At 52.2% G+C, this 20,051-nt stretch overlaps 57 non-coding genes and 31 pseudogenes across 57 annotated transcripts; all 88 read left to right on the plus strand.

Annotated features, from left to right (window-relative positions):
• The first annotated feature begins 23 nt into the window (after window positions 1–23).
• On the plus strand, window positions 24–142 carry LOC131115092 (5S ribosomal RNA). Its single transcript, XR_009122382.1, has one exon. It is a non-coding gene; the product is annotated as a 5S ribosomal RNA (ribosomal RNA).
• Window positions 143–253: 111 nt separating this feature from the next.
• LOC131119004 (5S ribosomal RNA) lies at window positions 254–362 on the plus strand (annotated as a pseudogene).
• A 112-nt stretch (window positions 363–474) lies between these two features.
• LOC131115093 (5S ribosomal RNA) lies at window positions 475–593 on the plus strand. The gene has a single exon (XR_009122383.1). It is a non-coding gene; the product is annotated as a 5S ribosomal RNA (ribosomal RNA).
• A 111-nt stretch (window positions 594–704) lies between these two features.
• On the plus strand, window positions 705–823 carry LOC131115094 (5S ribosomal RNA). Its single transcript, XR_009122384.1, has one exon. It is a non-coding gene; the product is annotated as a 5S ribosomal RNA (ribosomal RNA).
• Window positions 824–934: 111 nt separating this feature from the next.
• LOC131115095 (5S ribosomal RNA) lies at window positions 935–1,053 on the plus strand. Its single transcript, XR_009122385.1, has one exon. It is a non-coding gene; the product is annotated as a 5S ribosomal RNA (ribosomal RNA).
• Window positions 1,054–1,165: 112 nt separating this feature from the next.
• Window positions 1,166–1,284, plus strand: LOC131115096 (5S ribosomal RNA). Its single transcript, XR_009122386.1, has one exon. It is a non-coding gene; the product is annotated as a 5S ribosomal RNA (ribosomal RNA).
• Window positions 1,285–1,396: 112 nt separating this feature from the next.
• On the plus strand, window positions 1,397–1,515 carry LOC131118040 (5S ribosomal RNA). The gene has a single exon (XR_009125214.1). It is a non-coding gene; the product is annotated as a 5S ribosomal RNA (ribosomal RNA).
• A 112-nt stretch (window positions 1,516–1,627) lies between these two features.
• On the plus strand, window positions 1,628–1,746 carry LOC131115098 (5S ribosomal RNA). The gene has a single exon (XR_009122388.1). It is a non-coding gene; the product is annotated as a 5S ribosomal RNA (ribosomal RNA).
• Window positions 1,747–1,857: 111 nt separating this feature from the next.
• On the plus strand, window positions 1,858–1,966 carry LOC131113872 (5S ribosomal RNA; annotated as a pseudogene).
• A 112-nt stretch (window positions 1,967–2,078) lies between these two features.
• Window positions 2,079–2,196, plus strand: LOC131113705 (5S ribosomal RNA; annotated as a pseudogene).
• A 112-nt stretch (window positions 2,197–2,308) lies between these two features.
• LOC131118302 (5S ribosomal RNA) lies at window positions 2,309–2,427 on the plus strand. The gene has a single exon (XR_009125467.1). It is a non-coding gene; the product is annotated as a 5S ribosomal RNA (ribosomal RNA).
• Window positions 2,428–2,539: 112 nt separating this feature from the next.
• LOC131112060 (5S ribosomal RNA) lies at window positions 2,540–2,648 on the plus strand (annotated as a pseudogene).
• A 112-nt stretch (window positions 2,649–2,760) lies between these two features.
• Window positions 2,761–2,878, plus strand: LOC131111466 (5S ribosomal RNA). Its single transcript, XR_009121178.1, has one exon. It is a non-coding gene; the product is annotated as a 5S ribosomal RNA (ribosomal RNA).
• Window positions 2,879–2,990: 112 nt separating this feature from the next.
• On the plus strand, window positions 2,991–3,099 carry LOC131111979 (5S ribosomal RNA; annotated as a pseudogene).
• Window positions 3,100–3,211: 112 nt separating this feature from the next.
• Window positions 3,212–3,320, plus strand: LOC131113894 (5S ribosomal RNA; annotated as a pseudogene).
• Window positions 3,321–3,431: 111 nt separating this feature from the next.
• Window positions 3,432–3,550, plus strand: LOC131115874 (5S ribosomal RNA). Its single transcript, XR_009123143.1, has one exon. It is a non-coding gene; the product is annotated as a 5S ribosomal RNA (ribosomal RNA).
• A 112-nt stretch (window positions 3,551–3,662) lies between these two features.
• Window positions 3,663–3,791, plus strand: LOC131118848 (5S ribosomal RNA; annotated as a pseudogene).
• Window positions 3,792–3,903: 112 nt separating this feature from the next.
• On the plus strand, window positions 3,904–4,022 carry LOC131118994 (5S ribosomal RNA). Its single transcript, XR_009126133.1, has one exon. It is a non-coding gene; the product is annotated as a 5S ribosomal RNA (ribosomal RNA).
• Window positions 4,023–4,134: 112 nt separating this feature from the next.
• On the plus strand, window positions 4,135–4,243 carry LOC131112348 (5S ribosomal RNA; annotated as a pseudogene).
• Window positions 4,244–4,355: 112 nt separating this feature from the next.
• Window positions 4,356–4,474, plus strand: LOC131115099 (5S ribosomal RNA). The gene has a single exon (XR_009122389.1). It is a non-coding gene; the product is annotated as a 5S ribosomal RNA (ribosomal RNA).
• A 111-nt stretch (window positions 4,475–4,585) lies between these two features.
• Window positions 4,586–4,694, plus strand: LOC131119005 (5S ribosomal RNA; annotated as a pseudogene).
• Window positions 4,695–4,806: 112 nt separating this feature from the next.
• Window positions 4,807–4,925, plus strand: LOC131115101 (5S ribosomal RNA). Its single transcript, XR_009122390.1, has one exon. It is a non-coding gene; the product is annotated as a 5S ribosomal RNA (ribosomal RNA).
• Window positions 4,926–5,036: 111 nt separating this feature from the next.
• LOC131115102 (5S ribosomal RNA) lies at window positions 5,037–5,155 on the plus strand. Its single transcript, XR_009122391.1, has one exon. It is a non-coding gene; the product is annotated as a 5S ribosomal RNA (ribosomal RNA).
• Window positions 5,156–5,266: 111 nt separating this feature from the next.
• Window positions 5,267–5,385, plus strand: LOC131115103 (5S ribosomal RNA). Its single transcript, XR_009122392.1, has one exon. It is a non-coding gene; the product is annotated as a 5S ribosomal RNA (ribosomal RNA).
• A 112-nt stretch (window positions 5,386–5,497) lies between these two features.
• On the plus strand, window positions 5,498–5,616 carry LOC131115104 (5S ribosomal RNA). The gene has a single exon (XR_009122393.1). It is a non-coding gene; the product is annotated as a 5S ribosomal RNA (ribosomal RNA).
• A 112-nt stretch (window positions 5,617–5,728) lies between these two features.
• On the plus strand, window positions 5,729–5,847 carry LOC131118052 (5S ribosomal RNA). The gene has a single exon (XR_009125225.1). It is a non-coding gene; the product is annotated as a 5S ribosomal RNA (ribosomal RNA).
• A 112-nt stretch (window positions 5,848–5,959) lies between these two features.
• Window positions 5,960–6,078, plus strand: LOC131115105 (5S ribosomal RNA). Its single transcript, XR_009122394.1, has one exon. It is a non-coding gene; the product is annotated as a 5S ribosomal RNA (ribosomal RNA).
• Window positions 6,079–6,189: 111 nt separating this feature from the next.
• On the plus strand, window positions 6,190–6,298 carry LOC131113873 (5S ribosomal RNA; annotated as a pseudogene).
• A 112-nt stretch (window positions 6,299–6,410) lies between these two features.
• Window positions 6,411–6,528, plus strand: LOC131113706 (5S ribosomal RNA; annotated as a pseudogene).
• Window positions 6,529–6,640: 112 nt separating this feature from the next.
• On the plus strand, window positions 6,641–6,759 carry LOC131118303 (5S ribosomal RNA). Its single transcript, XR_009125468.1, has one exon. It is a non-coding gene; the product is annotated as a 5S ribosomal RNA (ribosomal RNA).
• Window positions 6,760–6,871: 112 nt separating this feature from the next.
• LOC131112061 (5S ribosomal RNA) lies at window positions 6,872–6,980 on the plus strand (annotated as a pseudogene).
• Window positions 6,981–7,092: 112 nt separating this feature from the next.
• LOC131111467 (5S ribosomal RNA) lies at window positions 7,093–7,210 on the plus strand. The gene has a single exon (XR_009121179.1). It is a non-coding gene; the product is annotated as a 5S ribosomal RNA (ribosomal RNA).
• Window positions 7,211–7,322: 112 nt separating this feature from the next.
• Window positions 7,323–7,431, plus strand: LOC131111980 (5S ribosomal RNA; annotated as a pseudogene).
• Window positions 7,432–7,543: 112 nt separating this feature from the next.
• LOC131113895 (5S ribosomal RNA) lies at window positions 7,544–7,652 on the plus strand (annotated as a pseudogene).
• A 111-nt stretch (window positions 7,653–7,763) lies between these two features.
• On the plus strand, window positions 7,764–7,882 carry LOC131115875 (5S ribosomal RNA). The gene has a single exon (XR_009123144.1). It is a non-coding gene; the product is annotated as a 5S ribosomal RNA (ribosomal RNA).
• Window positions 7,883–7,994: 112 nt separating this feature from the next.
• On the plus strand, window positions 7,995–8,123 carry LOC131118849 (5S ribosomal RNA; annotated as a pseudogene).
• Window positions 8,124–8,235: 112 nt separating this feature from the next.
• LOC131118995 (5S ribosomal RNA) lies at window positions 8,236–8,354 on the plus strand. Its single transcript, XR_009126134.1, has one exon. It is a non-coding gene; the product is annotated as a 5S ribosomal RNA (ribosomal RNA).
• A 112-nt stretch (window positions 8,355–8,466) lies between these two features.
• LOC131112349 (5S ribosomal RNA) lies at window positions 8,467–8,575 on the plus strand (annotated as a pseudogene).
• Window positions 8,576–8,687: 112 nt separating this feature from the next.
• On the plus strand, window positions 8,688–8,806 carry LOC131115106 (5S ribosomal RNA). Its single transcript, XR_009122395.1, has one exon. It is a non-coding gene; the product is annotated as a 5S ribosomal RNA (ribosomal RNA).
• Window positions 8,807–8,917: 111 nt separating this feature from the next.
• On the plus strand, window positions 8,918–9,036 carry LOC131115717 (5S ribosomal RNA). Its single transcript, XR_009122989.1, has one exon. It is a non-coding gene; the product is annotated as a 5S ribosomal RNA (ribosomal RNA).
• A 112-nt stretch (window positions 9,037–9,148) lies between these two features.
• On the plus strand, window positions 9,149–9,267 carry LOC131115107 (5S ribosomal RNA). Its single transcript, XR_009122396.1, has one exon. It is a non-coding gene; the product is annotated as a 5S ribosomal RNA (ribosomal RNA).
• Window positions 9,268–9,378: 111 nt separating this feature from the next.
• LOC131118064 (5S ribosomal RNA) lies at window positions 9,379–9,497 on the plus strand. Its single transcript, XR_009125236.1, has one exon. It is a non-coding gene; the product is annotated as a 5S ribosomal RNA (ribosomal RNA).
• A 112-nt stretch (window positions 9,498–9,609) lies between these two features.
• LOC131115108 (5S ribosomal RNA) lies at window positions 9,610–9,728 on the plus strand. The gene has a single exon (XR_009122397.1). It is a non-coding gene; the product is annotated as a 5S ribosomal RNA (ribosomal RNA).
• A 111-nt stretch (window positions 9,729–9,839) lies between these two features.
• Window positions 9,840–9,958, plus strand: LOC131118518 (5S ribosomal RNA). Its single transcript, XR_009125699.1, has one exon. It is a non-coding gene; the product is annotated as a 5S ribosomal RNA (ribosomal RNA).
• A 111-nt stretch (window positions 9,959–10,069) lies between these two features.
• Window positions 10,070–10,188, plus strand: LOC131115110 (5S ribosomal RNA). The gene has a single exon (XR_009122399.1). It is a non-coding gene; the product is annotated as a 5S ribosomal RNA (ribosomal RNA).
• Window positions 10,189–10,299: 111 nt separating this feature from the next.
• LOC131116850 (5S ribosomal RNA) lies at window positions 10,300–10,418 on the plus strand. Its single transcript, XR_009124085.1, has one exon. It is a non-coding gene; the product is annotated as a 5S ribosomal RNA (ribosomal RNA).
• Window positions 10,419–10,530: 112 nt separating this feature from the next.
• On the plus strand, window positions 10,531–10,649 carry LOC131115111 (5S ribosomal RNA). Its single transcript, XR_009122400.1, has one exon. It is a non-coding gene; the product is annotated as a 5S ribosomal RNA (ribosomal RNA).
• A 112-nt stretch (window positions 10,650–10,761) lies between these two features.
• Window positions 10,762–10,880, plus strand: LOC131118076 (5S ribosomal RNA). Its single transcript, XR_009125247.1, has one exon. It is a non-coding gene; the product is annotated as a 5S ribosomal RNA (ribosomal RNA).
• Window positions 10,881–10,992: 112 nt separating this feature from the next.
• Window positions 10,993–11,111, plus strand: LOC131115112 (5S ribosomal RNA). Its single transcript, XR_009122401.1, has one exon. It is a non-coding gene; the product is annotated as a 5S ribosomal RNA (ribosomal RNA).
• Window positions 11,112–11,222: 111 nt separating this feature from the next.
• LOC131114205 (5S ribosomal RNA) lies at window positions 11,223–11,331 on the plus strand (annotated as a pseudogene).
• A 112-nt stretch (window positions 11,332–11,443) lies between these two features.
• LOC131112713 (5S ribosomal RNA) lies at window positions 11,444–11,561 on the plus strand (annotated as a pseudogene).
• Window positions 11,562–11,673: 112 nt separating this feature from the next.
• On the plus strand, window positions 11,674–11,792 carry LOC131117710 (5S ribosomal RNA). Its single transcript, XR_009124920.1, has one exon. It is a non-coding gene; the product is annotated as a 5S ribosomal RNA (ribosomal RNA).
• Window positions 11,793–11,904: 112 nt separating this feature from the next.
• On the plus strand, window positions 11,905–12,013 carry LOC131112009 (5S ribosomal RNA; annotated as a pseudogene).
• A 112-nt stretch (window positions 12,014–12,125) lies between these two features.
• On the plus strand, window positions 12,126–12,243 carry LOC131111468 (5S ribosomal RNA). The gene has a single exon (XR_009121180.1). It is a non-coding gene; the product is annotated as a 5S ribosomal RNA (ribosomal RNA).
• A 112-nt stretch (window positions 12,244–12,355) lies between these two features.
• LOC131115113 (5S ribosomal RNA) lies at window positions 12,356–12,474 on the plus strand. Its single transcript, XR_009122402.1, has one exon. It is a non-coding gene; the product is annotated as a 5S ribosomal RNA (ribosomal RNA).
• A 112-nt stretch (window positions 12,475–12,586) lies between these two features.
• LOC131118646 (5S ribosomal RNA) lies at window positions 12,587–12,705 on the plus strand. Its single transcript, XR_009125806.1, has one exon. It is a non-coding gene; the product is annotated as a 5S ribosomal RNA (ribosomal RNA).
• Window positions 12,706–12,817: 112 nt separating this feature from the next.
• On the plus strand, window positions 12,818–12,926 carry LOC131112872 (5S ribosomal RNA; annotated as a pseudogene).
• Window positions 12,927–13,037: 111 nt separating this feature from the next.
• Window positions 13,038–13,156, plus strand: LOC131115882 (5S ribosomal RNA). Its single transcript, XR_009123150.1, has one exon. It is a non-coding gene; the product is annotated as a 5S ribosomal RNA (ribosomal RNA).
• A 112-nt stretch (window positions 13,157–13,268) lies between these two features.
• On the plus strand, window positions 13,269–13,387 carry LOC131115114 (5S ribosomal RNA). Its single transcript, XR_009122403.1, has one exon. It is a non-coding gene; the product is annotated as a 5S ribosomal RNA (ribosomal RNA).
• A 111-nt stretch (window positions 13,388–13,498) lies between these two features.
• On the plus strand, window positions 13,499–13,607 carry LOC131114180 (5S ribosomal RNA; annotated as a pseudogene).
• Window positions 13,608–13,719: 112 nt separating this feature from the next.
• On the plus strand, window positions 13,720–13,836 carry LOC131113043 (5S ribosomal RNA; annotated as a pseudogene).
• Window positions 13,837–13,948: 112 nt separating this feature from the next.
• LOC131115115 (5S ribosomal RNA) lies at window positions 13,949–14,067 on the plus strand. The gene has a single exon (XR_009122404.1). It is a non-coding gene; the product is annotated as a 5S ribosomal RNA (ribosomal RNA).
• A 112-nt stretch (window positions 14,068–14,179) lies between these two features.
• On the plus strand, window positions 14,180–14,298 carry LOC131116809 (5S ribosomal RNA). Its single transcript, XR_009124045.1, has one exon. It is a non-coding gene; the product is annotated as a 5S ribosomal RNA (ribosomal RNA).
• A 112-nt stretch (window positions 14,299–14,410) lies between these two features.
• LOC131115116 (5S ribosomal RNA) lies at window positions 14,411–14,529 on the plus strand. Its single transcript, XR_009122405.1, has one exon. It is a non-coding gene; the product is annotated as a 5S ribosomal RNA (ribosomal RNA).
• A 112-nt stretch (window positions 14,530–14,641) lies between these two features.
• LOC131115886 (5S ribosomal RNA) lies at window positions 14,642–14,760 on the plus strand. Its single transcript, XR_009123154.1, has one exon. It is a non-coding gene; the product is annotated as a 5S ribosomal RNA (ribosomal RNA).
• Window positions 14,761–14,872: 112 nt separating this feature from the next.
• On the plus strand, window positions 14,873–14,981 carry LOC131112873 (5S ribosomal RNA; annotated as a pseudogene).
• Window positions 14,982–15,092: 111 nt separating this feature from the next.
• On the plus strand, window positions 15,093–15,211 carry LOC131114154 (5S ribosomal RNA). Its single transcript, XR_009121573.1, has one exon. It is a non-coding gene; the product is annotated as a 5S ribosomal RNA (ribosomal RNA).
• Window positions 15,212–15,323: 112 nt separating this feature from the next.
• Window positions 15,324–15,442, plus strand: LOC131115117 (5S ribosomal RNA). The gene has a single exon (XR_009122406.1). It is a non-coding gene; the product is annotated as a 5S ribosomal RNA (ribosomal RNA).
• Window positions 15,443–15,553: 111 nt separating this feature from the next.
• LOC131113937 (5S ribosomal RNA) lies at window positions 15,554–15,662 on the plus strand (annotated as a pseudogene).
• A 112-nt stretch (window positions 15,663–15,774) lies between these two features.
• LOC131112700 (5S ribosomal RNA) lies at window positions 15,775–15,892 on the plus strand (annotated as a pseudogene).
• A 112-nt stretch (window positions 15,893–16,004) lies between these two features.
• LOC131118731 (5S ribosomal RNA) lies at window positions 16,005–16,123 on the plus strand. The gene has a single exon (XR_009125887.1). It is a non-coding gene; the product is annotated as a 5S ribosomal RNA (ribosomal RNA).
• A 112-nt stretch (window positions 16,124–16,235) lies between these two features.
• Window positions 16,236–16,354, plus strand: LOC131116810 (5S ribosomal RNA). Its single transcript, XR_009124047.1, has one exon. It is a non-coding gene; the product is annotated as a 5S ribosomal RNA (ribosomal RNA).
• A 112-nt stretch (window positions 16,355–16,466) lies between these two features.
• Window positions 16,467–16,585, plus strand: LOC131115118 (5S ribosomal RNA). Its single transcript, XR_009122407.1, has one exon. It is a non-coding gene; the product is annotated as a 5S ribosomal RNA (ribosomal RNA).
• Window positions 16,586–16,697: 112 nt separating this feature from the next.
• LOC131115119 (5S ribosomal RNA) lies at window positions 16,698–16,816 on the plus strand. Its single transcript, XR_009122408.1, has one exon. It is a non-coding gene; the product is annotated as a 5S ribosomal RNA (ribosomal RNA).
• A 112-nt stretch (window positions 16,817–16,928) lies between these two features.
• Window positions 16,929–17,037, plus strand: LOC131112874 (5S ribosomal RNA; annotated as a pseudogene).
• A 111-nt stretch (window positions 17,038–17,148) lies between these two features.
• LOC131114165 (5S ribosomal RNA) lies at window positions 17,149–17,267 on the plus strand. Its single transcript, XR_009121574.1, has one exon. It is a non-coding gene; the product is annotated as a 5S ribosomal RNA (ribosomal RNA).
• Window positions 17,268–17,379: 112 nt separating this feature from the next.
• Window positions 17,380–17,498, plus strand: LOC131115121 (5S ribosomal RNA). Its single transcript, XR_009122410.1, has one exon. It is a non-coding gene; the product is annotated as a 5S ribosomal RNA (ribosomal RNA).
• A 111-nt stretch (window positions 17,499–17,609) lies between these two features.
• LOC131113938 (5S ribosomal RNA) lies at window positions 17,610–17,718 on the plus strand (annotated as a pseudogene).
• Window positions 17,719–17,830: 112 nt separating this feature from the next.
• LOC131112701 (5S ribosomal RNA) lies at window positions 17,831–17,948 on the plus strand (annotated as a pseudogene).
• A 112-nt stretch (window positions 17,949–18,060) lies between these two features.
• On the plus strand, window positions 18,061–18,179 carry LOC131118733 (5S ribosomal RNA). Its single transcript, XR_009125888.1, has one exon. It is a non-coding gene; the product is annotated as a 5S ribosomal RNA (ribosomal RNA).
• Window positions 18,180–18,291: 112 nt separating this feature from the next.
• Window positions 18,292–18,400, plus strand: LOC131112053 (5S ribosomal RNA; annotated as a pseudogene).
• Window positions 18,401–18,512: 112 nt separating this feature from the next.
• Window positions 18,513–18,630, plus strand: LOC131112103 (5S ribosomal RNA; annotated as a pseudogene).
• Window positions 18,631–18,741: 111 nt separating this feature from the next.
• On the plus strand, window positions 18,742–18,860 carry LOC131115122 (5S ribosomal RNA). Its single transcript, XR_009122411.1, has one exon. It is a non-coding gene; the product is annotated as a 5S ribosomal RNA (ribosomal RNA).
• A 111-nt stretch (window positions 18,861–18,971) lies between these two features.
• On the plus strand, window positions 18,972–19,090 carry LOC131115123 (5S ribosomal RNA). Its single transcript, XR_009122412.1, has one exon. It is a non-coding gene; the product is annotated as a 5S ribosomal RNA (ribosomal RNA).
• Window positions 19,091–19,202: 112 nt separating this feature from the next.
• Window positions 19,203–19,321, plus strand: LOC131115124 (5S ribosomal RNA). Its single transcript, XR_009122413.1, has one exon. It is a non-coding gene; the product is annotated as a 5S ribosomal RNA (ribosomal RNA).
• Window positions 19,322–19,433: 112 nt separating this feature from the next.
• Window positions 19,434–19,552, plus strand: LOC131118087 (5S ribosomal RNA). The gene has a single exon (XR_009125258.1). It is a non-coding gene; the product is annotated as a 5S ribosomal RNA (ribosomal RNA).
• A 112-nt stretch (window positions 19,553–19,664) lies between these two features.
• Window positions 19,665–19,783, plus strand: LOC131115125 (5S ribosomal RNA). The gene has a single exon (XR_009122414.1). It is a non-coding gene; the product is annotated as a 5S ribosomal RNA (ribosomal RNA).
• A 111-nt stretch (window positions 19,784–19,894) lies between these two features.
• Window positions 19,895–20,003, plus strand: LOC131113875 (5S ribosomal RNA; annotated as a pseudogene).
• Window positions 20,004–20,051: the final 48 nt, after the last annotated feature.

Raw genomic sequence — 20,051 nt, forward strand, 5'->3', positions numbered from 1 at the left:
GGATCTTTTCAGTTGACCTGGCAGCTTACGGCCATACTACCCTGAAAACGCCCGATCTCGTCCGATCTCGGAAGCTAAGCAGGGGCGGGCCTGGTTAGTACTTGGATGGGAGACCGCCTGGGAATACCAGGTGCTGTAAGCTTTTTATGGTTTCTGCTCTAGCCTGACAGCAGAGGGCGCTGTTTGACACTTTTTGCTTGATCTAGTTTGGCCTGCGTCGCCTTCAAATAAGATCTTTTCAGCTGTCCTGGCAGCTTACGGCCATACCACCCTGAAAACGCCCGATCTCGGAAGCTAAGCAGGGGCGGGCCTGGTTAGTACTTGGATGGGAGACCGCCTGGGAATACCAGGTGCTGTAAGCTTTTCATGGTTTCTGCTCTTGCCTGACAGCAGAGGGCGCTGTTTGACACTTTTTGCTGGAGTCTAGTTTGGCCTGCGTCTTCTTCAAATAGGATCTTTTCAGTTGCCCTGGCAGCTTACGGCCATACTACCCTGAAAACGCCCGATCTCGTCCGATCTCGGAAGCTAAGCAGGGGCGGGCCTGGTTAGTACTTGGATGGGAGACCGCCTGGGAATACCAGGTGCTGTAAGCTTTTTATGGTTTCTGCTCTAGCCTGACAGCAGAGGGCGCTGTTTGACACTTTTTGCTGGATCTAGTTTGGCCTGCGTCGCCTTCAAATAAGATCTTTTCAGTTGTCCTGGCAGCTTACGGCCATACTACCCTGAAAACGCCCGATCTCGTCCGATCTCGGAAGCTAAGCAGGGGCGGGCCTGGTTAGTACTTGGATGGGAGACCGCCTGGGAATACCAGGTGCTGTAAGCTTTTTATGGTTTCTGCTCTAGCCTGACAGCAGAGGGCGCTTTTTGACACTTTTTGCTGGATCTAATTTGGCCTGCGTCGCCTTCAAATAAGATCTTTTCAGTTGACCTGGCAGCTTACGGCCATACTACCCTGAAAACGCCCGATCTCGTCCGATCTCGGAAGCTAAGCAGGGGCGGGCCTGGTTAGTACTTGGATGGGAGACCGCCTGGGAATACCAGGTGCTGTAAGCTTTTTATGGTTTCTGCTCTTGCCTGACAGCAGAGGGCGCTGTTTGACACTTTTTGCTGGAGTCTAGTTTGGCCTGCGTCGCCTTCAAATAGGATCTTTTCAGTTGTCCTGGCAGCTTACGGCCATACTACCCTGAAAACGCCCGATCTCGTCCGATCTCGGAAGCTAAGCAGGGGCGGGCCTGGTTAGTACTTGGATGGGAGACCGCCTGGGAATACCAGGTGCTGTAAGCTTTTTATGGTTTCTGCTCTTGCCTGACAGCAGAGGGCGCTGTTTGACACTTTTTGCTGGAGTCTAGTTTGGCCTGCGTCGCCTTCAAATAGGATCTTTTCAGTTGATGTGGCAGCTTACGGCCATACTACCCTGAAAACGCCCGATCTCGTCCGATCTCGGAAGCTAAGCAGGGGCGGGCCTGGTTAGTACTTGGATGGGAGACCGCCTGGGAATACCAGGTGCCGTAAGCTTTTCATGGTTTCTGCTCTTGCCTGACAGCAGAGGGCGCTGTTTGACATGTTTTGCTGGAGTCTAGTTTGGCCTCTGTCACCGTCAAATAGGATCTTTTCAGTTGACCTGGCAGCTTACGGCCATACTACCCTGAAAACGCCCGATCTCGTCCGATCTCGGAAGCTAAGCAGGGGCGGGCCTGGTTAGTACTTGGATGGGAGACCGCCTGGGAATACCAGGTGCTGTAAGCTTTTTATGGTTTCTGCTGTAGCCTGACAGCAGAGGGCGCTGTTTGACACTTTTTGCTTGATCTAGTTTGGCCTGCGTCGCCTTCAAATAAGATCTTTTCAGTTGTCCTGGCAGCTTACGGCCATACTACCCTGAAAACGCCCAATCTCGGAAGTTAAGCAGGGGCGGGCCTGGTTTGTACTTGGATGGGAGACCGCCTGTGAATACCAGGTGCTGTAAGCTTTTTATGGTTTCTGCTCTTGCCTGACAGCAGATGGCGCTGTTTGACACTTTTTGCTGTAGTCTAGTTTGGCCTGTGTCACCTTCAAATAGGATCTTTTCAGTTGACCTGGCAGCTTAGGCCATACTACCCTGAAAACGCCCAATCTCGTACGATCTCGGAAGCTAAGCAGGGCCGGGCCTGGTTAGTACTTGGAGGGGAGACCGCCTGTGAATACCAGGTGCTGTAAGCTTTTTATGGTTTCTGCTCTTGCCTGACAGCAGAGGGCGCTGTTTGACACTTCTTGCTGAAGTCTAGTTTGGCCTGCGTCACCTTCAAATAGGATCTTTTCAGTTGACCTGGCAGCTTACGGCCATACTACCCTGAAAACGCCCGATCTCGTCCGATCTCGGAAGCTAAGCAGGGGCGGTCCTGGTTAGTACTTGGATGGGAGACCGCCTGGGATTACCAGGTGCTGTAAGCTTTTTATGGTTTCTGTTCTTGCCTGACAGCAGAGGGCGCTGTTTGACACTTTTTGCTGGAGTCTAGTTTGGCCTGCGTCTTCTTCAAATAGGATCTTTTCAGTTGTCCTGGCAGCTTACGGCCATACTACCCTGAAAACGCCCGATCTCGGAAGCTAAGCAGGGACGGGCCTGGTTAGTACTTGGATGGGAGACCGCCTGTGAATACCAGGTGCTGTAAGCTTTTTATGGTTTCTGCTCTTGCCTGACAGCAGAGGGCGCTGTTTGACACTTTTTGCTGTAGTCTAGTTTGGCCTGCGTCACCTTCAAATAGGATCTTTTCAGTTGACCTCGCAGCTTAGGCCATACTACCCTGAAAACGCCCGATCTCGTACGATCTCGGAAGCTAAGCAGGGCCGGGCCTGGTTAGTACTTGGATGGGAGACCGCCTGTGAATACCAGGTGCTGTAAGCTTTTTATGGTTTCTGCTCTTGCCTGACAGCAGAGGGCGCTGTTTGACACTTTTTGCTGTAGTCTAGTTTGGCCTGCGTCACCTTCAAATAGGATCTTTTCAGTTGACCTGGCAGCTTACGGCCATACTACCCTGAAAACGCCCGATCTCGGAAGCTAAGCAGGGGCGGGCCTGGTTAGTACTTGGATGGGAGACCGCCTGGGAATACCAGGTGCTGTAAGCTTTTTATGGTTTCTGCTCTTGCCTGACAGCAGAGGGCGCTGTTTGACACTTTTTGCTGGAGTCTAGTTTGGCCTGCGTCGCCTTCAAATAGGATCTTTACAGTTGCCCTGGCAGCTTACGGCCACACTGCCCTGAAAACGCCTGATCTCGGAAGCTAAGCAGGAGAGGGCCTGGTTAGTACTTGGATGGGAGACCGCCTGGGAATACCAGGTGCTGTAAGCTTTTTATGGTTTCTGCTCTAGCCTGACAGCAGAGGGCGCTGTTTGACACTTTTTGCTGGATCTAGTTTGGCCTGCGTCGCCTTCAAATAAGATCTTTTCAGTTGTCCTGGCAGCTTACGGCCATACCACCCTGAAAACGCCTGATCTCGTCCGATCTCGGAAGCTAAGCAGGGGCGGGCCTGGTTAGTACTTGTATGGGAGACCGCCTGGGAATACCAGGTGCTGTAAGCTTTTCATGGTTTCTGCTCTTGCCTGACAGCAGAGGGCGCTGTTTGACACTTTTTGCTGGAGTCTAGTTTGGCCTGCGTCTTCTTCAAATAGGATCTTTTCAGTTGCCCTGGCAGCTTACGGCCATACTACCCTGAAAACGCCCGATCTCGTCCGATCTCGTCCGATCTCGGAAGCTAAGCAGGGGCGGGCCTGGTTAGTACTTGGATGGGAGACCGCCTGGGAATACTAGGTGCTGTAAGCTTCTCATGGTTTCTGCTCTTGCCTGACAGCAGAGGGCGCTGTTTGACATGTTTTGCTGGAGTCTAGTTTGTCCTGCGTCGCCTTCAAATAGAATCTTTTCAGTTGCCTTGGCAGCTTTTGGCCATACTACCCTGAAAACGCCCGATCTCGTCCGATCTCGGAAGCTAAGCAGGGGCGGTCCTGGTTAGTACTTGGATGGGAGACCGCCTGGGATTACCAGGTGCTGTAAGCTTTTTATGGTTTCTGCTCTTGCCTGACAGCAGAGGGCGCTGTTTGACACTTTTTGCTGGAGTCTAGTTTGGCCTGCGTCTTCTTCAAATAGGATCTTTTCAGTTGTCCTGGCAGCTTACGGCCATACTACCCTGAAAACGCCCGATCTCGGAAGCTAAGCAGGGGCGGGCCTGGTTAGTACTTGGATGGGAGACCGCCTGTGAATACCAGGTGCTGTAAGCTTTTTATGGTTTCTGATCTTGCCTGACAGCAGAGGGCGCTGTTTGACACTTTTTGCTGTAGTCGAGTTTGGCCTGCGTCACCTTCAAATAGGATCTTTTCAGTTGACCTGGCAGCTTACGGCCATACTACCCTGAAAACGCCCGATCTCGTCCGATCTCGGAAGCTAAGCAGGGGCGGGCCTGGTTAGTACTTGGATGGGAGACCGCCTGGGAATACCAGGTGCTGTAAGCTTTTTATGGTTTCTGCTCTAGCCTGACAGCAGAGGGCGCTGTTTGACACTTTTTGCTTGATCTAGTTTGGCCTGCGTCGCCTTCAAATAAGATCTTTTCAGCTGTCCTGGCAGCTTACGGCCATACCACCCTGAAAACGCCCGATCTCGGAAGCTAAGCAGGGGCGGGCCTGGTTAGTACTTGGATGGGAGACCGCCTGGGAATACCAGGTGCTGTAAGCTTTTCATGGTTTCTGCTCTTGCCTGACAGCAGAGGGCGCTGTTTGACACTTTTTGCTGGAGTCTAGTTTGGCCTGCGTCTTCTTCAAATAGGATCTTTTCAGTTGCCCTGGCAGCTTACGGCCATACTACCCTGAAAACGCCCGATCTCGTCCGATCTCGGAAGCTAAGCAGGGGCGGGCCTGGTTAGTACTTGGATGGGAGACCGCCTGGGAATACCAGGTGCTGTAAGCTTTTTATGGTTTCTGCTCTAGCCTGACAGCAGAGGGCGCTGTTTGACACTTTTTGCTGGATCTAGTTTGGCCTGCGTCGCCTTCAAATAAGATCTTTTCAGTTGTCCTGGCAGCTTACGGCCATACTACCCTGAAAACGCCCGATCTCGTCCGATCTCGGAAGCTAAGCAGGGGCGGGCCTGGTTAGTACTTGGATGGGAGACCGCCTGGGAATACCAGGTGCTGTAAGCTTTTTATGGTTTCTGCTCTAGCCTGACAGCAGAGGGCGCTTTTTGACACTTTTTGCTGGATCTAATTTGGCCTGCGTCGCCTTCAAATAAGATCTTTTCAGTTGACCTGGCAGCTTACGGCCATACTACCCTGAAAACGCCCGATCTCGTCCGATCTCGGAAGCTAAGCAGGGGCGGGCCTGGTTAGTACTTGGATGGGAGACCGCCTGGGAATACCAGGTGCTGTAAGCTTTTTATGGTTTCTGCTCTTGCCTGACAGCAGAGGGCGCTGTTTGACACTTTTTGCTGGAGTCTAGTTTGGCCTGCGTCGCCTTCAAATAGGATCTTTTCAGTTGTCCTGGCAGCTTACGGCCATACTACCCTGAAAACGCCCGATCTCGTCCGATCTCGGAAGCTAAGCAGGGGCGGGCCTGGTTAGTACTTGGATGGGAGACCGCCTGGGAATACCAGGTGCTGTAAGCTTTTTATGGTTTCTGCTCTTGCCTGACAGCAGAGGGCGCTGTTTGACACTTTTTGCTGGAGTCTAGTTTGGCCTGCGTCGCCTTCAAATAGGATCTTTTCAGTTGATGTGGCAGCTTACGGCCATACTACCCTGAAAACGCCCGATCTCGTCCGATCTCGGAAGCTAAGCAGGGGCGGGCCTGGTTAGTACTTGGATGGGAGACCGCCTGGGAATACCAGGTGCCGTAAGCTTTTCATGGTTTCTGCTCTTGCCTGACAGCAGAGGGCGCTGTTTGACATGTTTTGCTGGAGTCTAGTTTGGCCTCTGTCACCGTCAAATAGGATCTTTTCAGTTGACCTGGCAGCTTACGGCCATACTACCCTGAAAACGCCCGATCTCGTCCGATCTCGGAAGCTAAGCAGGGGCGGGCCTGGTTAGTACTTGGATGGGAGACCGCCTGGGAATACCAGGTGCTGTAAGCTTTTTATGGTTTCTGCTGTAGCCTGACAGCAGAGGGCGCTGTTTGACACTTTTTGCTTGATCTAGTTTGGCCTGCGTCGCCTTCAAATAAGATCTTTTCAGTTGTCCTGGCAGCTTACGGCCATACTACCCTGAAAACGCCCAATCTCGGAAGTTAAGCAGGGGCGGGCCTGGTTTGTACTTGGATGGGAGACCGCCTGTGAATACCAGGTGCTGTAAGCTTTTTATGGTTTCTGCTCTTGCCTGACAGCAGATGGCGCTGTTTGACACTTTTTGCTGTAGTCTAGTTTGGCCTGTGTCACCTTCAAATAGGATCTTTTCAGTTGACCTGGCAGCTTAGGCCATACTACCCTGAAAACGCCCAATCTCGTACGATCTCGGAAGCTAAGCAGGGCCGGGCCTGGTTAGTACTTGGAGGGGAGACCGCCTGTGAATACCAGGTGCTGTAAGCTTTTTATGGTTTCTGCTCTTGCCTGACAGCAGAGGGCGCTGTTTGACACTTCTTGCTGAAGTCTAGTTTGGCCTGCGTCACCTTCAAATAGGATCTTTTCAGTTGACCTGGCAGCTTACGGCCATACTACCCTGAAAACGCCCGATCTCGTCCGATCTCGGAAGCTAAGCAGGGGCGGTCCTGGTTAGTACTTGGATGGGAGACCGCCTGGGATTACCAGGTGCTGTAAGCTTTTTATGGTTTCTGTTCTTGCCTGACAGCAGAGGGCGCTGTTTGACACTTTTTGCTGGAGTCTAGTTTGGCCTGCGTCTTCTTCAAATAGGATCTTTTCAGTTGTCCTGGCAGCTTACGGCCATACTACCCTGAAAACGCCCGATCTCGGAAGCTAAGCAGGGACGGGCCTGGTTAGTACTTGGATGGGAGACCGCCTGTGAATACCAGGTGCTGTAAGCTTTTTATGGTTTCTGCTCTTGCCTGACAGCAGAGGGCGCTGTTTGACACTTTTTGCTGTAGTCTAGTTTGGCCTGCGTCACCTTCAAATAGGATCTTTTCAGTTGACCTCGCAGCTTAGGCCATACTACCCTGAAAACGCCCGATCTCGTACGATCTCGGAAGCTAAGCAGGGCCGGGCCTGGTTAGTACTTGGATGGGAGACCGCCTGTGAATACCAGGTGCTGTAAGCTTTTTATGGTTTCTGCTCTTGCCTGACAGCAGAGGGCGCTGTTTGACACTTTTTGCTGTAGTCTAGTTTGGCCTGCGTCACCTTCAAATAGGATCTTTTCAGTTGACCTGGCAGCTTACGGCCATACTACCCTGAAAACGCCCGATCTCGGAAGCTAAGCAGGGGCGGGCCTGGTTAGTACTTGGATGGGAGACCGCCTGGGAATACCAGGTGCTGTAAGCTTTTTATGGTTTCTGCTCTTGCCTGACAGCAGAGGGCGCTGTTTGACACTTTTTGCTGGAGTCTAGTTTGGCCTGCGTCGCCTTCAAATAGGATCTTTACAGTTGCCCTGGCAGCTTACGGCCACACTGCCCTGAAAACGCCTGATCTCGGAAGCTAAGCAGGAGAGGGCCTGGTTAGTACTTGGATGGGAGACCGCCTGGGAATACCAGGTGCTGTAAGCTTTTTATGGTTTCTGCTCTAGCCTGACAGCAGAGGGCGCTGTTTGACACTTTTTGCTGGATCTAGTTTGGCCTGCGTCGCCTTCAAATAAGATCTTTTCAGTTGTCCTGGCAGCTTACGGCCATACCACCCTGAAAACGCCTGATCTCGTCCGATCTCGGAAGCTAAGCAGGGGCGGGCCTGGTTAGTACTTGTATGGGAGACCGCCTGGGAATACCAGGTGCTGTAAGCTTTTCATGGTTTCTGCTCTTGCCTGACAGCAGAGGGCGCTGTTTGACACTTTTTGCTGGAGTCTAGTTTGGCCTGCGTCTTCTTCAAATAGGATCTTTTCAGTTGCCCTGGCAGCTTACGGCCATACTACCCTGAAAACGCCCGATCTCGTCCGATCTCGTCCGATCTCGGAAGCTAAGCAGGGGCGGGCCTGGTTAGTACTTGGATGGGAGACCGCCTGGGAATACTAGGTGCTGTAAGCTTCTCATGGTTTCTGCTCTTGCCTGACAGCAGAGGGCGCTGTTTGACATGTTTTGCTGGAGTCTAGTTTGTCCTGCGTCGCCTTCAAATAGAATCTTTTCAGTTGCCTTGGCAGCTTTTGGCCATACTACCCTGAAAACGCCCGATCTCGTCCGATCTCGGAAGCTAAGCAGGGGCGGTCCTGGTTAGTACTTGGATGGGAGACCGCCTGGGATTACCAGGTGCTGTAAGCTTTTTATGGTTTCTGCTCTTGCCTGACAGCAGAGGGCGCTGTTTGACACTTTTTGCTGGAGTCTAGTTTGGCCTGCGTCTTCTTCAAATAGGATCTTTTCAGTTGTCCTGGCAGCTTACGGCCATACTACCCTGAAAACGCCCGATCTCGGAAGCTAAGCAGGGGCGGGCCTGGTTAGTACTTGGATGGGAGACCGCCTGTGAATACCAGGTGCTGTAAGCTTTTTATGGTTTCTGATCTTGCCTGACAGCAGAGGGCGCTGTTTGACACTTTTTGCTGTAGTCGAGTTTGGCCTGCGTCACCTTCAAATAGGATCTTTTCAGTTGACCTGGCAGCTTACGGCCATACTACCCTGAAAACGCCCGATCTCGTCCGATCTCGGAAGCTAAGCAGGGGCGGGCCTGGTTAGTACTTGGATGGGAGACCGCCTGGGAATACCAGGTGCTGTAAGCTTTTTATGGTTTCTGCTCTAGCCTGACAGCAGAGGGCGCTGTTTGACACTTTTTGCTGGATCTAGTTTGGCCTGCGTCGCCTTCAAATAAGATCTTTTCAGTTGTCCTGGCAGCTTACGGCCATACTACCCTGAAAACGCCCGATCTCGTCCGATCTCGGAAGCTAAGCAGGGGCGGGCCTGGTTAGTACTTGGATGGGAGACCGCCTGTGAATACCAGGTGCTGTAAGCTTTTTATGGTTTCTGCTCTTGCCTGACAGCAGAGGGCGCTGTTTGACACTTTTTGCTGTAGTCTAGTTTGGCCTGCGTCACCTTCAAATAGGATCTTTTCAGTTGACCTGGCAGCTTACGGCCATACTACCCTGAAAACGCCCGATCTCGTCCGATCTCGGAAGCTAAGCAGGGGCGGGCCTGGTTAGTACTTGGATGGGAGACCGCCTGGGAATACCAGGTGCTGTAAGCTTTTTATGGTTTCTGCTCTAGCCTGACAGCAGAGGGCGCTGTTTGACACTTTTTGCTGGATCTAGTTTGGCCTGCGTCGCCTTCAAATAAGATCTTTTCAATTGTCCTGGCAGCTTACGGCCATACTACCCTGAAAACGCCCGATCTCGTCCGATCTCGGAAGCTAAGCAGGGGCGGGCCTGGTTAGTACTTGGATGGGAGACCGCCTGGGAATACCAGGTGCCGTAAGCTTTTCATGGTTTCTGCTCTTGCCTGACAGCAGAGGGCGCTGTTTGACATGTTTTGCTGGAGTCTAGTTTGGCCTGCGTCACCGTCAAATAGGATCTTTTCAGTTGACCTGGCAGCTTACGGCCATACTACCCTGAAAACGCCCGATCTCGTCCGATCTCGGAAGCTAAGCAGGGGCGGGCCTGGTTAGTACTTGGATGGGAGACCGCCTGGGAATACCAGGTGCTGTAAGCTTTTTATGGTTTCTGCTGTAGCCTGACAGCAGAGGGCGCTGTTTGACACTTTTTGCTTGATCTAGTTTGGCCTGCGTCGCCTTCAAATAAGATCTTTTCAGTTGTCCTGGCAGCTTACGGCCATAATACCCTGAAAACGCCCAATCTCGTCCGATCTCGGAAGCTAAGCAGGGGCGGGCCTGGTTAGTACTTGGATGGGAGACCGCCTGGGAATACCAGGTGCTGTAAGCTTTTTATGGTTTCTGCTCTAGCCTGACAGCAGAGGGCGCTGTTTGACACTTTTTGCTGGATCTAGTTTGGCCTGCGTCGCCTTCAAATAAGATCTTTTCAGTTGTCCTGGCAGCTTACGGCCATACTACCCTGAAAACGCCCGATCTCGTCCGATCTCGGAAGCTAAGCAGGGGCGGGCCTGGTTAGTACTTGGATGGGAGACCGCCTGGGAATACCAGGTGCTGTAAGCTTTTTATGGTTTCTGCTCTAGCCTGACAGCAGAGGGCGCTGTTTGACACTTTTTGCTGGATCTAGTTTGGCCTGCGTCGCCTTCAAATAAGATCTTTTCAGTTGACCTGGCAGCTTACGGCCATAGTACCCTGAAAACGCCCGATCTCGTCCGATCTCGGAAGCTAAGCAGGGGCGGGCCTGGTTAGTACTTGGATGGGAGACCGCCTGGGAATACCAGGTGCTGTAAGCTTTTTATGGTTTCTGCTCTTGCCTGACAGCAGAGGGCGCTGTTTGACACTTTTTGCTGGAGTCTAGTTTGGCCTGCGTCGCCTTCAAATAGGATCTTTTCAGTTGTCCTGGCAGCTTACGGCCATACTACCCTGAAAACGCCCGATCTCGTCCGATCTCGGAAGCTAAGCAGGGGCGGGCCTGGTTAGTACTTGGATGGGAGACCGCCTGGGAATACCAGGTGCTGTAAGCTTTTTATGGTTTCTGCTCTTGCCTTACAGCAGAGGGCGCTGTTTGACACTTTTTGCTGGAGTCTAGTTTGGCCTGCGTCGCCTTCAAATAGGATCTTTTCAGTTGATGTGGCAGCTTACGGCCATACTACCCTGAAAACGCCCGATCTCGTCCGATCTCGGAAGCTAAGCAGGGGCGGGCCTGGTTAGTACTTGGATGGGAGACCGCCTGGGAATACCAGGTGCCGTAAGCTTTTCATGGTTTCTGCTCTTGCCTGACAGCAGAGGGCGCTGTTTGACATGTTTTGCTGGAGTCTAGTTTGGCCTGCGTCACCGTCAAATAGGATCTTTTCAGTTGACCTGGCAGCTTACGGCCATACTACCCTGAAAACGCCCGATCTCGTCCGATCTCGGAAGCTAAGCAGGGGCGGGCCTGGTTAGTACTTGGATGGGAGACCGCCTGGGAATACCAGGTGCTGTAAGCTTTTTATGGTTTCTGCTGTAGCCTGACAGCAGAGGGCGCTGTTTGACACTTTTTGCTTGATCTAGTTTGGCCTGCGTCGCCTTCAAATAAGATCTTTTCAGTTGTCCTGGCAGCTTACGGCCATAATACCCTGAAAACGCCCAATCTCGGAAGCTAAGCAGGGGCGGGCCTGGTTTGTACTTGGATGGGAGACCGCCTGTGAATACCAGGTGCTGTAAGCTTTTTATGGTTTCTGCTCTTGCCTGACAGCAGAGGGCGCTGTTTGACACTTTTTGCTGTAGTCTAGTTTGGCCTGTGTCACCTTCAAATAGGATCTTTTCAGTTGACCTGGCAGCTTAGGCCATACTACCCTGAAAACGCCCGATCTCGTACGATCTCGGAAGCTAAGCAGGGCCGGGCCTGGTTAGTACTTGGATGGGAGACAGCCTGTGAATACCAGGTGCTGTAAGCTTTTTATGGTTTCTGCTCTTGCCTGACAGCAGAGGGCGCTGTTTGACACTTTTTGCTGTAGTCTAGTTTGGCCTGCGTCACCTTCAAATAGGATCTTTTCAGTTGACCTGGCAGCTTACGGCCATACTACCCTGAAAACGCCCGATCTCGTCCGATCTCGGAAGCTAAGCAGGGGCGGACCTGGTTAGTACTTGGATGGGAGACCGCCTGGGATTACCAGGTGCTGTAAGCTTTTTATGGTTTCTGCTCTTGCCTGACAGCAGAGGGGGCTGTTTGACACTTTTTGCTGGAGTCTAGTTTGGCCTGCGTCTTCTTCAAATAGGATCTTTTCAGTTGTCCTGGCAGCTTACGGCCATACTACCCTGAAAACACCCGATCTCGGAAGCTAAGCAGGGGCGGGCCTGGTTAGTACTTGGATGGGAGACCGCCTGTGAATACCAGGTGCTGTAAGCTTTTTATGGTTTCTGCTCTTGCCTGACAGCAGAGGGCGCTGTTTGACACTTTTTGCTGTCGTCTAGTTTGGCCTGCGTCACCTTCAAATAGGATCTTTTCAGTTGACCTCGCAGCTTAGGCCATACTACCCTGAAAACGCCCGATCTCGTACGATCTCGGAAGCTAAGCAGGGCCGGGCCTGGTTAGTACTTGGATGGGAGACCGCCTGTGAATACCAGGTGCTGTAAGCTTTTTATGGTTTCTGCTCTTGCCTGACAGCAGAGGACGCTGTTTGACACTTTTTGCTGGAGTCCAGTTTGGCCTGCGTCGCCTTCAAATAGGATCTTTTCAGTTGTCCTGGCAGCTTACGGCCATACTACCCTGAAAACGCCCGATCTCGTCCGATCTCGGAAGCTAAGCAGGGGCGGGCCTGGTTAGTACTTGGATGGGAGACCGCCTGGGAATACCAGGTGCTGTAAGCTTTTTATGGTTTCTGCTCTTGCCTGACAGCAGAGGGCGCTGTTTGACACTTTTTGCTGGAGTCTAGTTTGGCCTGCGTCGCCTTCAAATAGGATCTTTTCAGTTGATGTGGCAGCTTACGGCCATACTACCCTGAAAACGCCCGATCTCGTCCGATCTCGGAAGCTAAGCAGGGGCGGGACTGGTTAGTAATTGGATGGGAGACCGCCTGGGAATACCAGGTGCTGTAAGCTTTTTATGGTTTCTGCTCTTGCCTGACAGCAGAGGGCGCTGTTTGACACTTTTTGCTGGAGTCTAGTTTGGCATGCGTCGCCTTCAAATAGGATCTTTACAGTTGCCCTGGCAGCTTACGGCCACACTACCCTGAAAACGCCTGATCTCGGAAGCTAAGCAGGGGAGGGCCTGGTTAGTACTTGGATGGGAGACCGCCTGGGAATACCAGGTGCTGTAAGCTTTTTATGGTTTCTGCTCTAGCCTGACAGCAGAGGGCGCTGTTTGACACTTTTTGCTGGATCTAGTTTGGCCTGCATCGCCTTCAAATAAGATCTTTTCAGTTGTCCTGGCAGCTTACAGCCATACCACCCTGAAAACGCCTGATCTCGTCCGATCTCGGAAGCTAAGCAGGGGCGGGCCTGTTTAGTACTTGGATGGGAGACCGCCTGGGAATACCAGGTGCTGTAAGCTTTTCATGGTTTCTGCTATTGCCTGACAGCAGAGGGCGCTGTTTGACATGTTTTGCTGGAGTCTAGTTTGGCCTGCATCACCTTCAAATAGGATCTTTTCAGTTGACCTGGCAGCTTACGGCCATACTACCCTGAAAACGCCCGATCTCGTCCGATCTCGGAAGCTAAGCAGGGGCGGGCCTGGTTAGTACTTGGATGGGAGACCGCCTGGGAATACCAGGTGCTGTAAGCTTTTTATGGTTTCTGCTGTAGCCTGACAGCAGAGGGCGCTGTTTGACACTTTTTGCTTGATCTAGTTTGGCCTGCGTCGCCTTCAAATAAGATCTTTTCAGTTGTCCTGGCAGCTTACGGCCATACTACCCTGAAAACGCCAAATCTCGGAAGCTAAGCAGGGGCGGGCCTGGTTTGTACTTGGATGGGAGACCGCCTGTGAATACCAGGTGCTGTAAGCTTTTTATGGTTTCTGCTCTTGCCTGACAGCAGAGGGCGCTGTTTGACACTTTTTGCTGTAGTCTAGTTTGGCCTGTGTCACCTTCAAATAGGATCTTTTCAGTTGACCTGGCAGCTTAGGCCATACTACCCTGAAAACGCCCGATCTCGTACGATCTCGGAAGCTAAGCAGGGCCGGCCTGGTTAGTACTTGGATGGGAGACCGCCTGTGAATACCAGGTGCTGTAAGCTTTTTATGGTTTCTGCTCTTGCCTGACAGCAGAGGGCGCTGTTTGACACTTTTTGCTGTAGTCTAGTTTGGCCTGCGTCACCTTCAAATAGGATCTTTTCAGTTGACCTGGCAGCTTACGGCCATACTACCCTGAAAACGCCCGATCTCGTCCGATCTCGGAAGCTAAGCAGGGGCGGGCCTGGTTAGTACTTGGATGGGAGACCGCCTGGGAATACCAGGTGCTGTAAGCTTTTTATGGTTTCTGCTCTTGCCTGACAGCAGAGGGCGCTGTTTGACACTTTTTGCTGGAGTCTAGTTTGGCCTGCGTCGCCTTCAAATAGGATCTTTTCAGTTGTCCTGGCAGCTTACGGCCATACTACCCTGAAAACGCCCGATCTCGTCCAATCTCGGAAGCTAAGCAGGGGCGGGCCTGGTTAGTACTTGGATGGGAGACCGCCTGGGAATACCAGGTGCTGTAAGCTTTTTATGGTTTCTGCTCTTGCCTGACAGCAGAGGGCGCTGTTTGACACTTTTTGCTGGAGTCTAGTTTGGCCTGCGTCGCCTTCAAATAGGATCTTTTCAGTTGTCCTGGCAGCTTACGGCCATACTACCCTGAAAACGCCCGATCTCGTCCGATCTCGGAAGCTAAGCAGGGGCGGGCCTGGTTAGTACTTGGATGGGAGACCGCCTGGGAATACCAGGTGCTGTAAGCTTTTTATGGTTTCTGCTCTTGCCTGACAGCAGAGGGCGCTGTTTGACACTTTTTGCTGGAGTCTAGTTTGGCCTGCGTCGCCTTCAAATAGGATCTTTTCAGTTGATGTGGAAGCTTACGGCCATACTACCCTCAAAACGCCCGATCTCATCCGATCTCGGAAGCTAAGCAGGGGCGGGCCTGGTTAGTACTTGGATGGGAGACCGCCTGGGAATACCAGGTGCTGTAAGCTTTTTATGGTTTCTGCTCTAGCCTGACAGCAGAGGGCGCTGTTTGACACTTTTTGCTGGAGTCTAGTTTGGCCTGCGTCGCCTTCAAATAGGATCTTTACAGTTGCCCTGGCAGCTTACGGCCACACTACCCTGAAAACGCCTGATCTCGGAAGCTAAGCAGGGGAGGGCCTGGTTAGTACTTGGATGGGAGACCGCCTGGGAATACCAGGTGCTGTAAGCTTTTTATGGTTTCTGCTCTAGCCTGACAGCAGAGGGCGCTGTTTGACACTTTTTGCTGGATCTAGTTTGGCCTGCATCGCCTTCAAATAAGATCTTTTCAGTTGTCCTGGCAGCTTACGGCCATACCACCCTGAAAACGCCTGATCTCGTCCGATCTCGGAAGCTAAGCAGGGGCGGGCCTGGTTAGTACTTGGATGGGAGACCGCCTGGGAATACCAGGTGCTGTAAGCTTTTCATGGTTTCTGCTCTTGCCTGACAGCAGAGGGCGCTGTTTGACATGTTTTGCTGGAGTCTAGTTTGGCCTGCGTCACCTTCAAATAGGATCTTTTCAGTTGACCTGGCAGCTTACGGCCATACTACCCTGAAAACGCCCGATCTCGTCCGATCTCGGAAGCTAAGCAGGGGCGGGCCTGGTTAGTACTTGGATGGGAGACCGCCTGGGAATACCAGGTGCTGTAAGCTTTTTATGGTTTCTGCTGTAGCCTGACAGCAGAGGGCGCTGTTTGACACTTTTTGCTTGATCTAGTTTGGCCTGCGTCGCCTTCAAATAAGATCTTTTCAGTTGTCCTGGCAGCTTACGGCCATACTACCCTGAAAACGCCCAATCTCGGAAGCTAAGCAGGGGCGGGCCTGGTTTGTACTTGGATGGGAGACCGCCTGTGAATACCAGGTGCTGTAAGCTTTTTATGGTTTCTGCTCTTGCCTGACAGCAGAGGGCGCTGTTTGACACTTTTTGCTGTAGTCTAGTTTGGCCTGTGTCACCTTCAAATAGGATCTTTTCAGTTGACCTGGCAGCTTAGGCCATACTACCCTGAAAACGCCCGATCTCGTACGATCTCGGAAGCTAAGCAGGGCCGGGCCTGGTTAGTACTTGGATGCGAGACCGCCTGTGAATACCAGGTGCTGTAAGCTTTTTATGGTTTCTGCTCTTGCCTGACAGCAGAGGGCGCTGTTTGACACTTTTTGCTGTAGTCTAGTTTGGCCTGCGTCACCTTCAAATAGGATCTTTTCAGTTGACCTGGCAGCTTACGGCCATACTACCCTGAAAATGCCCGATCTCGTCCGATCTCGGAAGCTAAGCAGGGGCGGTCCTGGTTAGTACTTGGATGGGAGACCGCCTGGGATTACCAGGTGCTGTAAGCTTTTTATGGTTTCTGCTCTTGCCTGACAGCAGAGGGCGCTGTTTGACACTTTTTGCTGTAGTCTAGTTTGGCCTGCGTCACCTTCAAATAGGATCTTTTCAGTTGACCTGGCAGCTTACGGCCATACTACCCTGAAAACGCCCGATCTCGTCCAATCTCGGAAGCTAAGCAGGGGCGGGCCTGGTTAGTACTTGGATGGGAGACCGCCTGGGAATACCAGGTGCTGTAAGCTTTTTATGGTTTCTGCTCTTGCCTGACAGCAGAGGGCGCTGTTTGACACTTTTTGCTGGAGTCTAGTTTGGCCTGCGTCGCCTTCAAATAGGATCTTTTCAGTTGTCCTGGCAGCTTACGGCCATACTACCCTGAAAACGCCCGATCTCGTCCGATCTCGGAAGCTAAGCAGGGGCGGGCCTGGTTAGTACTTGGATGGGAGACCGCCTGGGAATACCAGGTGCTGTAAGCTTTTTATGGTTTCTGCTCTTGCCTGACAGCAGAGGGCGCTGTTTGACACTTTTTGCTGGAGTCTAGTTTGGCCTGCGTCGCCTTCAAATAGGATCTTTTCAGTTGATGTGGCAGCTTACGGCCATACTACCCTGAAAACGCCCGATCTCGTCCGATCTCGGAAGCTAAGCAGGGGCGGGCCTGGTTAGTACTTGGATGGGAGACCGCCTGGGAATACCAGGTGCTGTAAGCTTTTTATGGTTTCTGCTCTTGCCTGACAGCAGAGGGCGCTGTTTGACACTTTTTGCTGGAGTCTAGTTTGGCCTGCGTCGCCTTCAAATAGGATCTTTACAGTTGCCCTGGCAGCTTACGGCCACACTACCCTGAAAACGCCTGATCTCGGAAGCTAAGCAGGGGAGGGCCTGGTTAGTACTTGGATGGGAGACCGCCTGGGAATACCAGGTGCTGTAAGCTTTTTATGGTTTCTGCTCTAGCCTGACAGCAGAGGGCGCTGTTTGACACTTTTTGCTGGATCTAGTTTGGCCTGCATCGCCTTCAAATAAGATCTTTTCAGTTGTCCTGGCAGCTTACGGCCATACCACCCTGAAAACGCCTGATCTCGTCCGATCTCGGAAGCTAAGCAGGGGCGGGCCTGGTTAGTACTTGGATGGGAGACCGCCTGGGAATACCAGGTGCTGTAAGCTTTTCATGGTTTCTGCTCTTGCCTGACAGCAGAGGGCGCTGTTTGACATGTTTTGCTGGAGTCTAGTTTGGCCTGCGTCACCTTCAAATAGGATCTTTTCAGTTGACCTGGCAGCTTACGGCCATACTACCCTGAAAACGCCCGATCTCGTCCGATCTCGGAAGCTAAGCAGGGGCGGGCCTGGTTAGTACTTGGATGGGAGACCGCCTGGGAATACCAGGTGCTGTAAGCTTTTTATGGTTTCTGCTGTAGCCTGACAGCAGAGGGCGCTGTTTGACACTTTTTGCTTGATCTAGTTTGGCCTGCGTCGCCTTCAAATAAGATCTTTTCAGTTGTCCTGGCAGCTTACGGCCATACTACCCTGAAAACGCCCAATCTCGGAAGCTAAGCAGGGGCGGGCCTGGTTTGTACTTGGATGGGAGACCGCCTGTGAATACCAGGTGCTGTAAGCTTTTTATGGTTTCTGCTCTTGCCTGACAGCAGAGGGCGCTGTTTGACACTTTTTGCTGTAGTCTAGTTTGGCCTGTGTCACCTTCAAATAGGATCTTTTCAGTTGACCTGGCAGCTTAGGCCATACTACCCTGAAAACGCCCGATCTCGTACGATCTCGGAAGCTAAGCAGGGCCGGGCCTGGTTAGTACTTGGATGCGAGACCGCCTGTGAATACCAGGTGCTGTAAGCTTTTTATGGTTTCTGCTCTTGCCTGACAGCAGAGGGCGCTGTTTGACACTTTTTGCTGTAGTCTAGTTTGGCCTGCGTCACCTTCAAATAGGATCTTTTCAGTTGACCTGGCAGCTTACGGCCATACTACCCTGAAAATGCCCGATCTCGTCCGATCTCGGAAGCTAAGCAGGGGCGGTCCTGGTTAGTACTTGGATGGGAGACCGCCTGGGATTACCAGGTGCTGTAAGCTTTTTATGGTTTCTGCTCTTGCCTGACAGCAGAGGGCGCTGTTTGACACTTTTTGCTGGAGTCTAGTTTGGCCTGCGTCTTCTTCAAATAGGATCTTTTCAGTTGTCCTGGCAGCTTACGGCCATACTACCCTGAAAACGCCCGATCTCGGAAGCTAAGCAGGGGCGGGCCTGGGTAGTACTTGGATGGGAGACCGCCTGTGAATACCAGGTGCTGTAAGCTTTTTATGGTTTCTGCTCTTGCCTGACAGCAGAGGGCGCTGTTTGACACTTTTTGCTGTACTCTAGTTTGGCCTGCGTCACCTTCAAATAGGATCTTTTCAGTTGACCTCGCAGCTTAGGCCATACTACCCTGAAAACGCCCGATCTCGTACGATCTCAGAAGCTAAGCAGGGCCGGGCCTGGTTAGTACTTGGATGGGAGACCGCCTGTGAATACCAGGTGCTGTAAGCTTTTTATGGTTTCTGCTCTTGCCTGACAGCAGAGGGCGCTGTTTGACACTTTTTGCTGGATCTAGTTTGGCCTGCGTCGCCTTCAAATAAGATCTTTTCAGTTGTCCTGGCAGCTTACGGCCATACTACCCTGAAAACGCCCGATCTCGTCCGATCTCGGAAGCTAAGCAGGGGCGGGCCTGGTTAGTACTTGGATGGGAGACCGCCTGGGAATACCAGGTGCTGTAAGCTTTTTATGGTTTCTGCTCTAGCCTGACAGCAGAGGGCGCTTTTTGACACTTTTTGCTGGATCTAATTTGGCCTGCGTCGCCTTCAAATAAGATCTTTTCAGTTGACCTGGCAGCTTACGGCCATACTACCCTGAAAACGCCCGATCTCGTCCGATCTCGGAAGCTAAGCAGGGGCGGGCCTGGTTAGTACTTGGATGGGAGACCGCCTGGGAATACCAGGTGCTGTAAGCTTTTTATGGTTTCTGCTCTTGCCTGACAGCAGAGGGCGCTGTTTGACACTTTTTGCTGGAGTCTAGTTTGGCCTGCGTCGCCTTCAAATAGGATCTTTTCAGTTGTCCTGGCAGCTTACGGCCATACTACCCTGAAAACGCCCGATCTCGTCCGATCTCGGAAGCTAAGCAGGGGCGGGCCTGGTTAGTACTTGGATGGGAGACCGCCTGGGAATACCAGGTGCTGTAAGCTTTTTATGGTTTCTGCTCTTGCCTGACAGCAGAGGGCGCTGTTTGACACTTTTTGCTGGAGTCTAGTTTGGCCTGCGTCGCCTTCAAATAGGATCTTTTCAGTTGATGTGGCAGCTTACGGCCATACTACCCTGAAAACGCCCGATCTCGTCCGATCTCGGAAGCTAAGCAGGGGCGGGCCTGGTTAGTACTTGGATGGGAGACCGCCTGGGAATACCAGGTGCCGTAAGCTTTTCATGGTTTCTGCTCTTGCCTGACAGCAGAGGGCGCTGTTTGACATGTTTTGCTGGAGTCTAGTTTGGCCTCTGTCACCGTCAAATAGGATCTTTTCAGTTGACCTGGCAGCTTACGGCCATACTACCCTGAAAACGCCCGATCTCGTCCGATCTCGGAAGCTAAGCAGGGGCGGGCCTGGTTAGTACTTGGATGGGAGACCGCCTGGGAATACCAGGTGCTGTAAGCTTTTTATGGTTTCTGCTGTAGCCTGACAGCAGAGGGCGCTGTTTGACACTTTTTGCTTGATCTAGTTTGGCCTGCGTCGCCTTCAAATAAGATCTTTTCAGTTGTCCTGGCAGCTTACGGCCATACTACCCTGAAAACGCCCAATCTCGGAAGTTAAGCAGGGGCGGGCCTGGTTTGTACTTGGATGGGAGACCGCCTGTGAATACCAGGTGCTGTAAGCTTTTTATGGTTTCTGCTCTTGCCTGACAGCAGATGGCGCTGTTTGACAC

This window comes from Doryrhamphus excisus, unplaced genomic scaffold, assembly GCF_030265055.1.
Source record: "Doryrhamphus excisus isolate RoL2022-K1 unplaced genomic scaffold, RoL_Dexc_1.0 HiC_scaffold_25, whole genome shotgun sequence".
Classification (NCBI taxonomy): Eukaryota; Metazoa; Chordata; class Actinopteri; order Syngnathiformes; family Syngnathidae; genus Doryrhamphus; species Doryrhamphus excisus.